The sequence below is a fragment of the Gavia stellata genome, chromosome 13 (assembly GCF_030936135.1).
Source record: "Gavia stellata isolate bGavSte3 chromosome 13, bGavSte3.hap2, whole genome shotgun sequence".
Classification (NCBI taxonomy): Eukaryota; Metazoa; Chordata; class Aves; order Gaviiformes; family Gaviidae; genus Gavia; species Gavia stellata.
This window is the reverse complement of record NC_082606.1, coordinates 10,504,032-10,517,869: the sequence shown is the minus strand read 5'-3', so window position 1 is coordinate 10,517,869 and position 13,838 is coordinate 10,504,032.

The following is a 13,838-nucleotide window of genomic DNA, read 5'->3' as shown; positions in this document are numbered from 1 at the left end:
GCTGGCTGTCTCAGCAAGGCATACTTTATCCTGTACATAGCTTTCACAATATAAAATTTCCTGTTCCACCTTCCTTGAGAGTGTGAATTTTTTAAAGGCACCATTTGTCATCATTATAGGACAATATGAGTAGCTGTTGCAAAACCATTATAAAAATTGCTGAAGATGGCTGCTAATATTCTCTTTGCACATTCAGAAATAATTTCCTTTTCCATAGATTCTTGTCTCTTATTTGGGATCACTCAAAAGTAAACTAAGCAAGTAGAAAAGAACATTAGATTTGTCTGAAATTGCCAAGAAACATGGAGGTTCTTGACATAAGTAGTCTAACAGAGATGCACACATACACACACTCACACATAGACACCCCCCACCCCCCCACCCCCCCCCCAAAAAAAAAAAAAAATCAATTCTTGACACGGGAAAGGAAATATTAGTATTGTTGGTTACAAATAGCTTCTCATACTTATTACAGACATAAAAATCACCTACTACTTTTTTTTTTCCAATTGAAATGTGTTTTCACTAATGTCGGATCTGGTGTTTTGGACAGGAGATGCTTGCACTGGAGGAACAGGCTAGCAATGATCTCCCACGGCACTGAGGTATCTGCATAAAACTTCATTTTATGAAGAAGTAGAGCACTCACATAATTCATCAAATCACAAATAGTTGACAGGTCTTAACAATGGCAATCATATAGCCAGACAGCCAGAAGAGTCGACACCCTCAAGCAAGCTAACACCAACCTGTGAGTAAGATGTATTACATTAGTGCTTTCTCTCAGTGTGAACCATTTTCTTTTACTAGCTCTAACCATGATTTCCTGTTCTTCACATCCATGGAAGATTTTACAGAATATTAAATGATATCAGAAGCAGTGGCATTGCTGTCCCCTTCACATGCTCAGTCTGGGAGGAGAGGGAGGTTTTGACTAGGCTGTGATGTTGGGAGGAGGTTGTGACCACTTCTTCATCAGTCCATCGCAGTCCTTCCTGACTTTAGATTCTGGTCACAAGCAGCCCCTCAAGGGTGCCAGCAAGGGATATTTTGTTTGCACTTACTGAACCTCCATTATTTTCTTGTGACCACAGTGATAAAGCCGTGATCACTGTCATCATGGTGTAACTACAAATGGCATGATACATGTTATGGGATGTCTAGTATTTGTAGAGGTAAAGAAAGGGTTTTCTTGAGATGACCAGATAGGCTAAAACCACTCAGGTATTTTTTCTTTCTTTAAAGAAAAATAAAACCAGAGCCAATGGGACTCAAAAGCTAAATTTTGTAATGACATGTTTTAATGAATACAGGTCATTTTCAGTAACAAAGGCCAATATGATTGAGTGGCCTATGGCCAGCTGGAAAGATAAGAAGCTGTGGTCAAGGGCCATTGCCTCAATGCTAAATGTTAAGGTAAACTTGGAAGTTTGGGAAAAGGGATGGGCAGCTTCAAAGCTGCATCCACCCAAGGTCAGAATATGCTATAAAGCTCTCAGTTCAACCAGCCTACAAAGAAATGGTACCTGCTGAACTATGAGGAGCATTTCCTACATTTATCTGCCTTCCAGACAAGGCCAAGCATCATGGAAAAGCCTCACACTATATATTGCATTAGCACTTAACAAATTCCCAATCACTGCTTCCAAGCTGTGGATTTAATTAGAGAATACAAGTCCAATGGAGGGGGCATTCTCTGTTGGGTTTTGGTAGCAGGAGAGGAGGTGACTGGGTGTATGAATGTCAGGACTCAGAAAACAATTTTTCTTCGTATGTAGTAAACCAGAGGGAAAAAAAAAGCAGAGAACAAAGCAAGCAGCAGTGTACTCCACAGCAAGAACACATTTTATGAGGAGGAGCCCATAACACCTTTGAAAGCAAAACAGGTATGCCACCTCCTGATTATCACTCAGTCACACAAATACAATGTGTGAGAGAGGTGATAGACTTGAGCCAACAGGACGCTGATGACTGATGGACAAAGGGAAAGATGAGCCTACCACATGGAGGGCACAACAAAGAATTTCACAGGTTGTTTTTGAGACTGGCATGTATATAATCCCATTCAGCTTCCATTTAACTATTAGTAAAACAGAGGTTTCCAGAGCTTAAACACCTAGTTCTCAGAAAGGTTTTTGATATGAAAAGCTCTCCAAAGGAAGTAAGCAGAAAACAGAAGAAGATACGAAGAAAAAGGAGTTCATGCCAAGCTCCATTACAGGAGCTGAATGAAAGCTGGACAAAGCTTTGTCAGCTATAAGAATTATTCCTACTCTTATGGCCATCATTATTGTATTATCTAAGCATTGCTACATTGCAACTTGAAGCAGGGAAAAGTAACCCCCTGTGGTAGGTGTGTTTATTAACTCCAAGACCTCAGGAGTAAGTTCTGACAGAGCCAGCATTCCCATCAAGGCTTGCTTAGCTCCCAGGCAATGGCTTTTTCTCAAGATTGTGTTTCTAATGCCAGTGAAGGAAGCAAACCTGATACTTATCTTCCTGTTTCCCTCTGCTTTGCAGCCTTCTTTGGGAGTTTGCATTTTCCATGTACTCATATCAGTTGCACAGTAGCTTGCATTTTGTACAGCAGGGAGAGATTCAAACTCTTTTTACAGTGCTGGCAGTCTGTTCGTCAAACTGCCTCTTTGAGTCAGAACTTTTGGAAATGGTATGTCTGTTGCTGATGAGATGCTCTTCTCCTCATGACTAGGTCAATGATGAAGGTGAAAGGGATCCTTGGATTGTAAAGGTAGTAATGTGAAAGAAGCCTTAGATGCAGGAGTTCATGGATTAGTCTTCCTGCAGAGTTCAGGCATCTGCAATACTGTGGTGCTCATTAATAACACACATTGTTAGGTTTCTCCTGAGTAAATAACATAGGGGAGAGGTAAGGTGTATCTTCCCCTCCATGAGGTATATCTTCCCCCTACACTCCATTTAACATTCTCTGAACACATTCAAAGGGGCCTAGCACTCCTGTTTATACATGGTTCCCCACTTTAATATTTGTCACTTGACTATTCACAGTGGGGATTTTGATACAAATAGCGATGCTAAACAACACACGTGTTTTAAATAGAGACATGTGCTCCCAACAGAGTTGCAGCTAGGAAACTGCGGAGAGCATGTTAACTGAATTTTTATAAGCACATATCTCAGCTGAACAAAAAATACAAGGTCAGTTATCTACTGTTTCTGAATGTCCTCAGTTTTCACGTTAACCACTTACTGTTCGGTTCACAAATGCAGTTTCAGCATCTGTATGCACCATAGCTATCTCCTCATGTGTATCAGACTCAGCACACTGATACTCAGCCAACTGTATGTTTCCACATGAAAGTGGACTAAACATCCTAATAAAAACATTCTTTCTGCCCAAAGTGTGTGAAGAATTTAATGAATTTATAACAATTTTAGCAAATTAATTAGAAAGAAAATAGTTTTTGTAAAAATGAAAATGTTAAAAAACCTGAAAGCCAAATACTTCAGTTTAGATCAAAAAAGAAATCTGCAACATGCCAAGTGGCAAAAGCCTGCAAATCTCCTGAATAAAAAAGTCCTTCCACATTTTCCTTGAAAAAAATGTCCGAACCAGTATATCTTTTTCAACCCAATTCTTGTTTTGTTGTCTCCAATCTGCAGTGATGTAACGCTTCAGTGTACTAGCTCAGTCCCAGGCCTCTCCTAATAGGAACTGCCAAATATGCCAAATAGTAGCAATTACATGATGGCTTTGTGATGTGGACCATTGCCCATTAGGGACTCATCTTTGACAACCAAACTGATTTAACTTAGGACCTCAGGATGGATTATACAGAGCTTCCAAATACAAAGGCCTCTGCTGTTAACACAGTTTAATCGCTTACTATAAACTTAAATACAGGCTTAAAACTGGTTGTACCTTCTTAGGGTTGATATACATGATGCAAAATATCTGACTTTTAATGTTAAAAATTTTGTTATATTTAGTATCCACTGGAAAATTAATAAAAAAATTATTAAATGGGCAAGATATTTACTACTTGCCCTCTTTATTCAACCTGTTATTAAAACTATACACTTATATTTTCTTCCCACTTGCAAAACCCCTGAACTTCCCAGAACTCAGCCATGGAGTGCTAGACTGATGTTCCTCACAGAATGCACCCTGGGTTTTCTAGTTGTCGCATATGTTTAATTTAATTACAATTAATGAGTTACAATTTATCCTAAGGGAAAACTAGCTTCTGTTGACAAAGAGATGTTTAGTGAATGGCATTCAAATTCATGACCTAGACCTCAAATTAACAGGCTGTCCATTAAGAATGCATGAGCAGCTTTAAAGACTGCATTTATCTGTCACGGTCCTTTAAGTCCTCTGTGATGTCTTAAAAAAGACAATCAAAACTGTGCAATACTATAGAAAAAGATTCAAACATTACTTTTGATGGTATTTTTTTCACTGCAAAATATTATTGAGTTCTACTGGATTATAGTCCGTAAAGAGACCACAATGAATTAAGGTCCTACTTTTAAACCCTGTTCTGCTTCTAATGCAGCACACCTAAATACTGATGCCACTTTCCTTCATGCAAGAAGTAAAATACTAGGACTCCAATGAAGTAAATTATCAGATACACTCTTCCCTGCTACCTAAGCAGTAGGGAACTGCACTGATGTATTTGGAAGAGGGAGCGTAGGCTCAAATGCGACAAAAAGGTGAGTCAAATTTCACAGCTAAGTTCAGCAAACAATTAAAATGACATGTCCTTGGAGATTTTCATTCTAACTACTGGACCACAAAACTTTTCAGATCTATTTTTGTAGATGCTAACAGGGTATAAAAGTTAAGAATACCAATTCCAAATGAAATGAGAAAATATTTTTTATGGTATTTCAGAAATCTATATGATCAAATAACAATGTCCAAGAGTCTTTATATGATGCAGTAAAAGTTGCAGTCTAGTTTTGAGAGTTCAGCTTACATTTAGCTAACCAATGCCTGTGTCATTCACGTATTATTTTCTTATTTCAGGACTGGGTGAAACAACCTGTAGGATCACATTCAGCCTACAGAAAGCAAGAACAGCTGGAGGTACCCTAAGACTGTGTAGATAACTTTGTAAAATCTTTTGGATTAAACTGTTGTTATAGACTAGATTAAGGTTATTAATATGTAGGTTTATATGGTTTAACAGTAACCGCAAAATCCGTGCAAAATGGCCAGCCGTGTGCCATTGGTGTTTTTATGCCTCTAACCTATGTCTAGGGCTGGCATATACCGTCAAGTTTCTCAGAAACATTTATGTGTTTCTGATTTTTTTAAAATATTAGTTTATTATCTTGTGCTATTCAGTGGTTTCTCAGAGCCACAATTTCTGACAGATTTCTGCTTCATTCTGAGTCTTATTTTTCAGTCAAATACAGTAGTAATAAATAAAAATAATCATTAACACAACACAAACATCTATGTAGATTTAGCTGCTAATGTACTATGGCAAATTAATATTTCAAAGCGTTGATGAATTTGTCAAAATTTGCCTGAGTTTCCCTGAGAGAATATCTCAGGCTTTGCTGGTGGGGTTCTCTATTATCTGATTGTTAGAAAACTAGAAAGTTAAATATTGTCATGAGTAAATGCTTGCAGGGAACAGCCGTGGAGCATTATTACCATGAGTGGGAAGCACCCCTTTCCTATAGCATGCTACAAAACTGCCACAAGACAGATCCTACCTGGTTGAACCGAGAATGGCTTTGCTTTTTGTTACTACTCTTTTAAAGGATTCAAGTTTATCTGATGCCGGGTGCTTGTGTGTGCATGCTCTTTAGGACAGGTGTGAGCAGAGGTGAGGGCAGTAGGCATTGCAAGGAAGTGGTGTGCTGACATCTCTGAGTGGTGTTCTGGATGGGCACTGCCCTTGCTACAACTTATCATCTGGAGAGAGATTATCACAGAGTCTTGACATGCAAGTTATTTATTCATTCTGGATCAGGGGTATTTCTGGAATTCAGTGACAGTAGATGTACATGTGACACAACACGCTTGATTGTGCCAGGTATAAAGTTGATCCTAGATTTTCAGAAAAGAAAAAAACATTTAGGGAAGCAGATGGATCTTTTCACTAGTATTGAAGTTCCTTTCAACTTAACTACTTTCAAAGGGTTTTACAATTTAAAAAGTTAATCATGAAATTAAGATATTTTCAAGTCAAGCTTTCCAAATAAGGAAATCTGAGATGCTTCTATATTCAAGTGCTCAACATAAGGTGTTTTTGTCATGATATTTATCCATAAGTATCCATAATTTTCCTTTATTTTGAAATTACTGTAAGTTAACAGCATAAACAGTAAGTTAGTTTTTGGTGGTAAAAATCAAGCCAATGATGGGAGAAAGTAAGAATCCAAAAACTGAGGCACTTTTGAAAAATATGGCAAAGCATAAACCCTTAACAGTAGAATACAGATCTTCTATCAATATGTAGACCGACGAGTACTTTGTTAAGCCTGTGTGAGTGGCAAGTAATAATAATGCAGGGAAATGGAATTATAATCACCCTGGGCTAACTGGAAAGAGCCAGGCAAGAAAACAGAGCAAATTGTGATGCATGGCATCTAGGAATTTATGTTCAGCCAACTCCTATACCTAAGATATGTCAAATCCTTCCTGCTTCCGTTAACTGGAAATTACGTCAGTTTTTATTGGCTTGTTAAAATACATTATCTGATTTGGATATTGCAGAGTATTTGGTAAAAGAGGTCTAGGGAACAAAATTCCATCACTTCACTTGTATTTCCTACATAATCTTGCTTAGAGTACTACCAAATAAAAAGGCAGTTCAGAAATTGTTCAGTGTGAATTTAGCAATCTGTAAGAGTGCATTTTGTTTTAAGCTCGCACACGTACAAAGCTGCTGTCTGGGGAACCATTCCAAGAAAGCTAGGGTTAACTGTTCTCTCAAGGTATCCACTAAGAATCTGTAAGTGTCTGAATGGGAGCCCTTTGCTATTTAGATAGCAAGAGATAAGATTTCTTCTTTAAATATTAGCTGTCAAACTGCGTTATGTCTTATTATGTTTCATCAGATTGGCATTCAGCATGATGAGGTTTAACAGCACATGCTGATAACGCACAAATAGTGTAACATAACTTAGGAATAAAATTAAAGGGCAGTAGACTATTTTCAGCTCAGATACCCGATTATCAATGTTTTGAGAGGGAACACAATTCAACCACAACAGGAAATGTTCACAAAACTGGCAAGTTCTTTTCACTAGCTAGCTAAATTAGAACAGCAGCTGTATGGACTGCAGTGGGGTTTGTTGCTATTTTCAATCACCATAATATTTGCACAGTACTTTCAAGGTATGTATGTTTTTTAGTTCCCAGAAGAAAAAACTGCCATTTGAGAAGTATTCTTTAGGCTACATATTTTGGATGACTATATAAGAGACACGTGTTCTGTGTCCAGTACAAATAACATCGGCTTGAGAAGCAGCAAAGGGCAGTTTCTAAACAGTTCAACCAGCCTACAGGTTCTCTCTCTTATTAAACATGCTGAGTTCATTCTATGCATCACAGATTATATACCTTTAAACCCCTTTCATCAAGAAGAAAGGTTAGCACTCCACTGAGATACCTTTTGAAAGTGATAAAAGAGACTGACTGCTGATTTTAATAGGTTACTCAAGTCTGTAGTCAAATTCTCTCACCTAAACTCAGGTTCCAGAGTTGTAAGAACTCAGTTGGACTCAATTTTTAGCACACTTCTTCCATGCAAAGTTTTATTTTCTCCTAATTTTCACTGCTAATATATTAATGTCAGATAATTTTTTTATCACCCTCCCTTTCTCCCCTAAACCTCAATTACATGTTGCATTCCAAAAGATGAATATTTGTGCATGGTTGGGAATTAAATCGCTGACCTTCAGTAGACTTTTTTTTCCTCGGTGTTTTTCCGACTATCTGGTCTGTACCTGACAAATGAGGCAGTAAGGTCCCTCCATATTCTGTTTGGGGTCTATTGGCTGAGGAACTCTTGGTCATCCTACCTGCCTGACGTCTAGGATCATGATGAATTGTCTCCAACTCTAGCCTCAGATTGTTTTTTAACATTTAATTTAGTTTCTTCCTGTGCTTGGATGAACATGGCCATGTTATGGATTTCTGCTCTAATGTACACCAGCAGGTTGGAAGAACAAGTCTCAGCAAGCTGTGGAAATAAGAGAGGCTGGATCAATAGTCAAGGTCACGACCCTGGCTCTGATTTTGTACACTGTCCTGAGATTTTCTCCCCTTAAAAGCCTCCGACTGCTTCTAATGTGGATCCAAGTGCATATTGAGAGAGAAATTCTTAACAATCAACCCCCCAAAAGGGTAGGTGTAGCTGGATCCTCTTACCTTTTGCATCTTACATACAGAGCTGACAAGGAATGTGCCTCTCTGCATTTGGTCTAAAAAAATAAGTTAATTTAAATGTTGTCCCAGGAAACCTTTTTGATAAAGAGATAGGACATGGTAAATTTTGTCATCTGCTGCTGTAAAAACATTAATTTGTTCATTCATTCAGAGAGCAATTCAGACACTAGTAGAAACAATTTCAGATAGATATTACCTGCAATATCCTATTTTAATGAAGATGGGTAATTGTTATATAAGCTAAAGAGCAAAAAATATTAATTTCACAAGTATACCTTGATTATAACAAGTAGAAAATGCTGCCATAAAGTGGTGTGAAAAAGGAACAAAGATGCTAAGTCATTTGTTGAGCCTGCCTTTGTGCTGCAGATAGAGCTTTGAGTCTTCAAATATATGACCGTAATGCAACAAGGCACATTTCTGAATGGGTAGTAATTTTCCACTGCAGGATACAGTCATGCTGAAATTTAGTGCTTAAAAAAAAATAAAGAAAGAAAGAAAAAAAAAAATGATGGCAAAGGTATTTAATGTATCAAACCCCCCCAATCCTTGATACAGATAAATTGTCATATCTGTTAAAACCCAGCCCACAATGATGTGCAGTCAATACAATAGATAATTCAGTCTCCAGTAGAGATGAACAAAAGAATTTCTCACATAAAAAGCAACCTTTTTGTTGTTTCTGCAAAAGAGTGAAAAAAATCACTTTTCACTTGCCCCCTGTTTCTGACTTTCACTTAGCAGAACAGAAAGCTGTATATCGCAACGGAGGGAGAGAGCTGAAGGTCAGTCAAGAAATTCAGCTTGTTGCATCACGCTGTCTTGATCTGAATCTGATCCGCATGCTCAGTAGTGGGATGGCTGCAGAGAACTGCAACAAATATTAAAAGAAAAAGAAAGCATTGCTTACAAAGGTTTCCCATAATAGCTGAAAACTGTTTACATGTAAAATTGGCCTCCTAATCAAGGGAAGAGAAATTTGTAGTGTTTCACATGGTAAAAATCAGGAGTTTACACAATGTGAGAAAGAGGAAGATAAGTGAGCTTTATGAATTAACACAGTAAGGTTGTCCAGAGGTATTTAGGTGTCTCATGGGATCTTCAGTCAATGTAAATTAGATGTGTAGTGGGTTTGAAAAATCTCACTCTATGCTTGTTGCATGTTGAGGTGCCAAATCACTTCTAATAATAGTCACTGAGACCTGTTACCCATTAAAAAGGAAAGGTAAAGGACTTTGCTTTAGCTTTGGAATTGTCCTTTTGCTTCCAACCCCCAGCTTTGAATTTAGGTATTTCTCATCCATATGGTGAGAACTAAGCCATCAGCCTCCTCTTGTACAAAAATTTGTACCTACATACCTGATGGTAGGACCATCACTCTAAGCTCCTTAAGCAATAATTTGACATTTTACTTGCCCCAAATACACCATCTCGATCTGCAATCTGTAGGAAAAATATGCAACACTATTTCACCAAATCTGATGCTACAGAATTATGAGATATGGCTGGATGAGATGATTGAGGAGAAACAGAGAGAAATCAGTTAAAAATCATGAAAGAAATAAAGCCTTATTCTTATAAAAGGTACCAAATCCTGCACTGTTTAAAATAGATAAAGAAGAAACAGTACACAGTCTGTAGTACTATAGCAGGATACAGAGACATAGGTATAACATTATTACTGCTATGGAGTTATATTTTCTGTTCCATTATGTGCCATTTACACTGCTCCATCAGCAGAATGGGCTTAGTAACCTAATAGGTATGATTAGCTGAGATACAAAGGAAATAATTTACATGGATGTGCAACACAGTCTACTGCATTGGTCCACACTTATTATATAGCCCGATGATGTTCCACAACTTCAATAGAAGGATGAGAGGGAGGGGACCTGTGTCACAGATGGAGTACTCTACTGCAGTAAAGTACACCCCCGCAAGAGATCTGGAAAAAGCTTTGCCTTAGTCTTTTGAATATTTTCTGATGTTTTTTCTTGATATTTACCTCGGCTGTGCCAACCACTTCCCCAGCGTTGTTCAGGGTAGCTGTTGTGTTGCCTGATGGTTTGTTTCGCATTTGCCAGTGTATTTTGTTCCAGTGATCCACTTGGCTACTAAGAGAAATCATATTTTCTGGTAACATTGTCCTATGCTAGCAAACTGCCCACCAAGAAATATAGCTGGAAGAACTGAGCATGAAACAGGGAACTAGGAAATTCTGTTCCTTGATTCTGGCTTGGATGATCTATGTTTTAGTCAGACCCAAACTTTCAGAAGCAACCCTGTTAGGTCAGGCTTATTTTTGCATATGCTCTGTTTGATTTTCAGGACTTAATTTCCAAAAGGAGAGAGTGCCTTGGCAACAGATACAGCTACATATCTGGAAATTATATACTGCTCTCTTTTTAGAAATATATTATTTCTCATTATACAACTTTCATTTAGGGAAGCAAGCCTTGAAAATAAAAAGACTTTGGGAAAAAAATTCTATCATACCAGCTGAAATTTTTATTGTAAGTATGCCCCTGAAAATCTATGCTATTTGCAAAGCTATGATCTAATACACAAAACTTTCATGTTATCAAATTTATATGATAAAAGAGTGTTTTTTACTAATCTCTTTGTTTATGATTGATCCTCACTCATCATAACTTTCTGGGTAAAATCCACCTCTCTATGGAGAACTGCAAGGGCCGAAGGATTACTTGCATCCCAAATAGAATTGTTGCTATTTGGGGTGCTGTCTAGATAGGTTTTTAGTGAAAAGTTAAGATCTGCCATTTTCTGCCATTCTTGAAAACTTGAAAATCTCTGCAGGTGTCAGTAAGGCAGTATCAGCTGTGTCTGCCCATGGAATTCTCAAACTATCACCACGTAGGTGTGGATTTGATCCTTAATAAATAGTATTTTTCATTCTGATGATGGAAAAAAGTCTGAGAGAGAAAGTGAGATCTACCAAATTCTAAATCTGTGGAGATCCAGGGAAATATACAGGAAAGGAAAAGAAAAGGAAGGACAAATAACCTTAGTCTAGTAGAAATGATCCAGGATTTAAGAATGCAAATTCTCTGAGGAAAGTAACAGGCAAATGTTAAGGATGACAATGGCAAATAATTTTACTTTCTTTCATGGAGATAGCATAGGATGTGAACCGAAGCATTGGAAAGCAGCACTTTGACAAATATTTTTTGCACAAATATGTAGCAAAAGGTTTTTTTACTTTGCTAGAATGTCAGTTCCTTACCCTTTCAATTCAGACTTTTTTTGCAATAATTTGTCCTATTTTGACTATGAATACCAGCTATTTGTATCACTGTTATATTCAAAGAAACAATGCCTTTTGTAAAACATTTGCTCGTTGAAATTTTGTTCCTGTAAGGGCTGTTGGAATTTGGCCAGACAAATCTGGGATCTAGGTGACTTAAGGTGGTAAATTTGAGCTGAATTAGGAATAACCAATAACATTATTATTATTAAATAAGGTACATATTCATCAGATTTAAAAAAAAAAAAAATCTCCCTGCTGGGTGAAGCTGGGTAGTCTCCCATGCTCCAAGGAACTCTGAAGAGCTGCACTTTCACAACTACATTCTCTGCTTTTGGAAAAATCCCTAGGAAATTGTTTCATGTGGAAATGATCTGTTAAAGAACCAGAGTCCAACTGGATCACAAACATGTTTATCGATTTCCATACACGAGGCGGTCCAGGTTCCATTCTCAGTTACATGTGTGTGAGCTCGCTGACGTGAACAGAATTGCTCAGATTCGACTGATGGTAGAACCTGGCCTACTCAGTACTGAAAACCATTTCACAATGCTATACACTCTCCCAAAATGGTTTTGCATTTACACAAGAAAAGGTGCTGCAGGAGTCTCCTTTAAAAAGTTTGGGGAATAGGAGGATAGGGAGTGTAGACTATGCATAACCATGTAACCGTAAGATTTCCAAGCATCCCTGACTCCTGTGCACTCTTTTTCTGGCCAGTTTCACCATCCCAGCAGACACTGTCTGCTCCCTTTCGCCATCTCATTTCCCATCATCCACTTCCAGCTGTAATGGGTGATTGCTCCCAGTGTACCACAAACTCCAATTCACATTTCCAGTTAACCAAGAGTGGCAAAACACAGTCCATGTAAAACACGTTTGTCAGTCTCCAAGATAAAATTAGGCTGCTATTGGCTATCCAGGAACATTTCAGTGTGTTCGGGTCCTTCCTTTTCTCGAGGGAGGACAGCAAAAGTCACCAATATTGTCACTGCTGGTATCAATGTCACCTCAGAGCCAAACTTTTTCTTTCTTGTATTTTCTGAAGTAATAGTTAAGAGGAGAGCTCAAGAGTGTGTCTATTCTAGGAAGAAAAGGAAAAGCCTCATTGTAGCATCTGTTTCTGCCTCTCAAGTGCCTTCTTTTTATGCTAGAGCTTGCTCTGTCTGGTGAAACATAATGTCATATTAAACCCGTCTACCTCCCTCTTTTGCTCACTCCACCAGAAAGTGCTTCTTGCTTTTGATTGCACATGCTTTCTATTTGTATTGGTGACTCTTTCCCAACACTTCTAAACACAGTGCAGAATTCCTTTGTCCTTAAGATATACTTCCTTTGACTCTGTATATTCTCCACTAGTTCAGCATGTGAAAATCACGCACAGAGGAACCTGTGTGCTGTACCTCAATAAAAAAGCAAAAATCAGCAGCAACTCAGACAACTGCTCCCATCTATTCTCTCATATACCATGAAGAGAACACAAAATGCAAAACTCCTCTTATAACTAAGCCCTCCCAATACTACCTATGTAAAAGATATGGCCTTTCTTCTTTTTCAGTGCTTGCTGCAATCTAATCCACTGATGCTGAAGAAAATTATGAGAACTATGATTTTATTAATATGATACTAATCAAAAAGTACCTTCCAAGTCAAAAAGAAAGAAGAATTACTTTTCTTGGCTCTGTGAAAATTACTGTCTCAAAAAAAGCTCTTGTGAATTCTTTTTCAACATTACCCTTGTTTCCTGACTTACTGCCTCCTGTTTATGTCCCTGGTGAAACGATCACAACCTACCCGTCTGAACTGACCTCCATCTCTCTCCCCTCTGAGTACAGATGAAGTAAGCAAAGAGATCACAGGATTAACTCTTCTGTCAAATACACATCTTCTGGATGTTGCGAATAATAGACATACAACATGCAAGGATGGGCCAGACTTTCAAACTGCTATTCTCTTTAGATGTTAGCAGCACCGCAGCATCTAAATTAACCTTTGCACTTCTGTGTTCCTTTTGTGCTGGATTCTTGCATATATTGTCCCTATCTATAAGTAGAGGAAGTCTGAAAAAAATCTGATTTAAAGTATATCAACCACTTCAGTTTCTACTAGCTTTTGAAAATGTGGAGTATCATAAATGTATGAAGACATGCAGCCAGGTAAAAACCATCAAGCCATCAA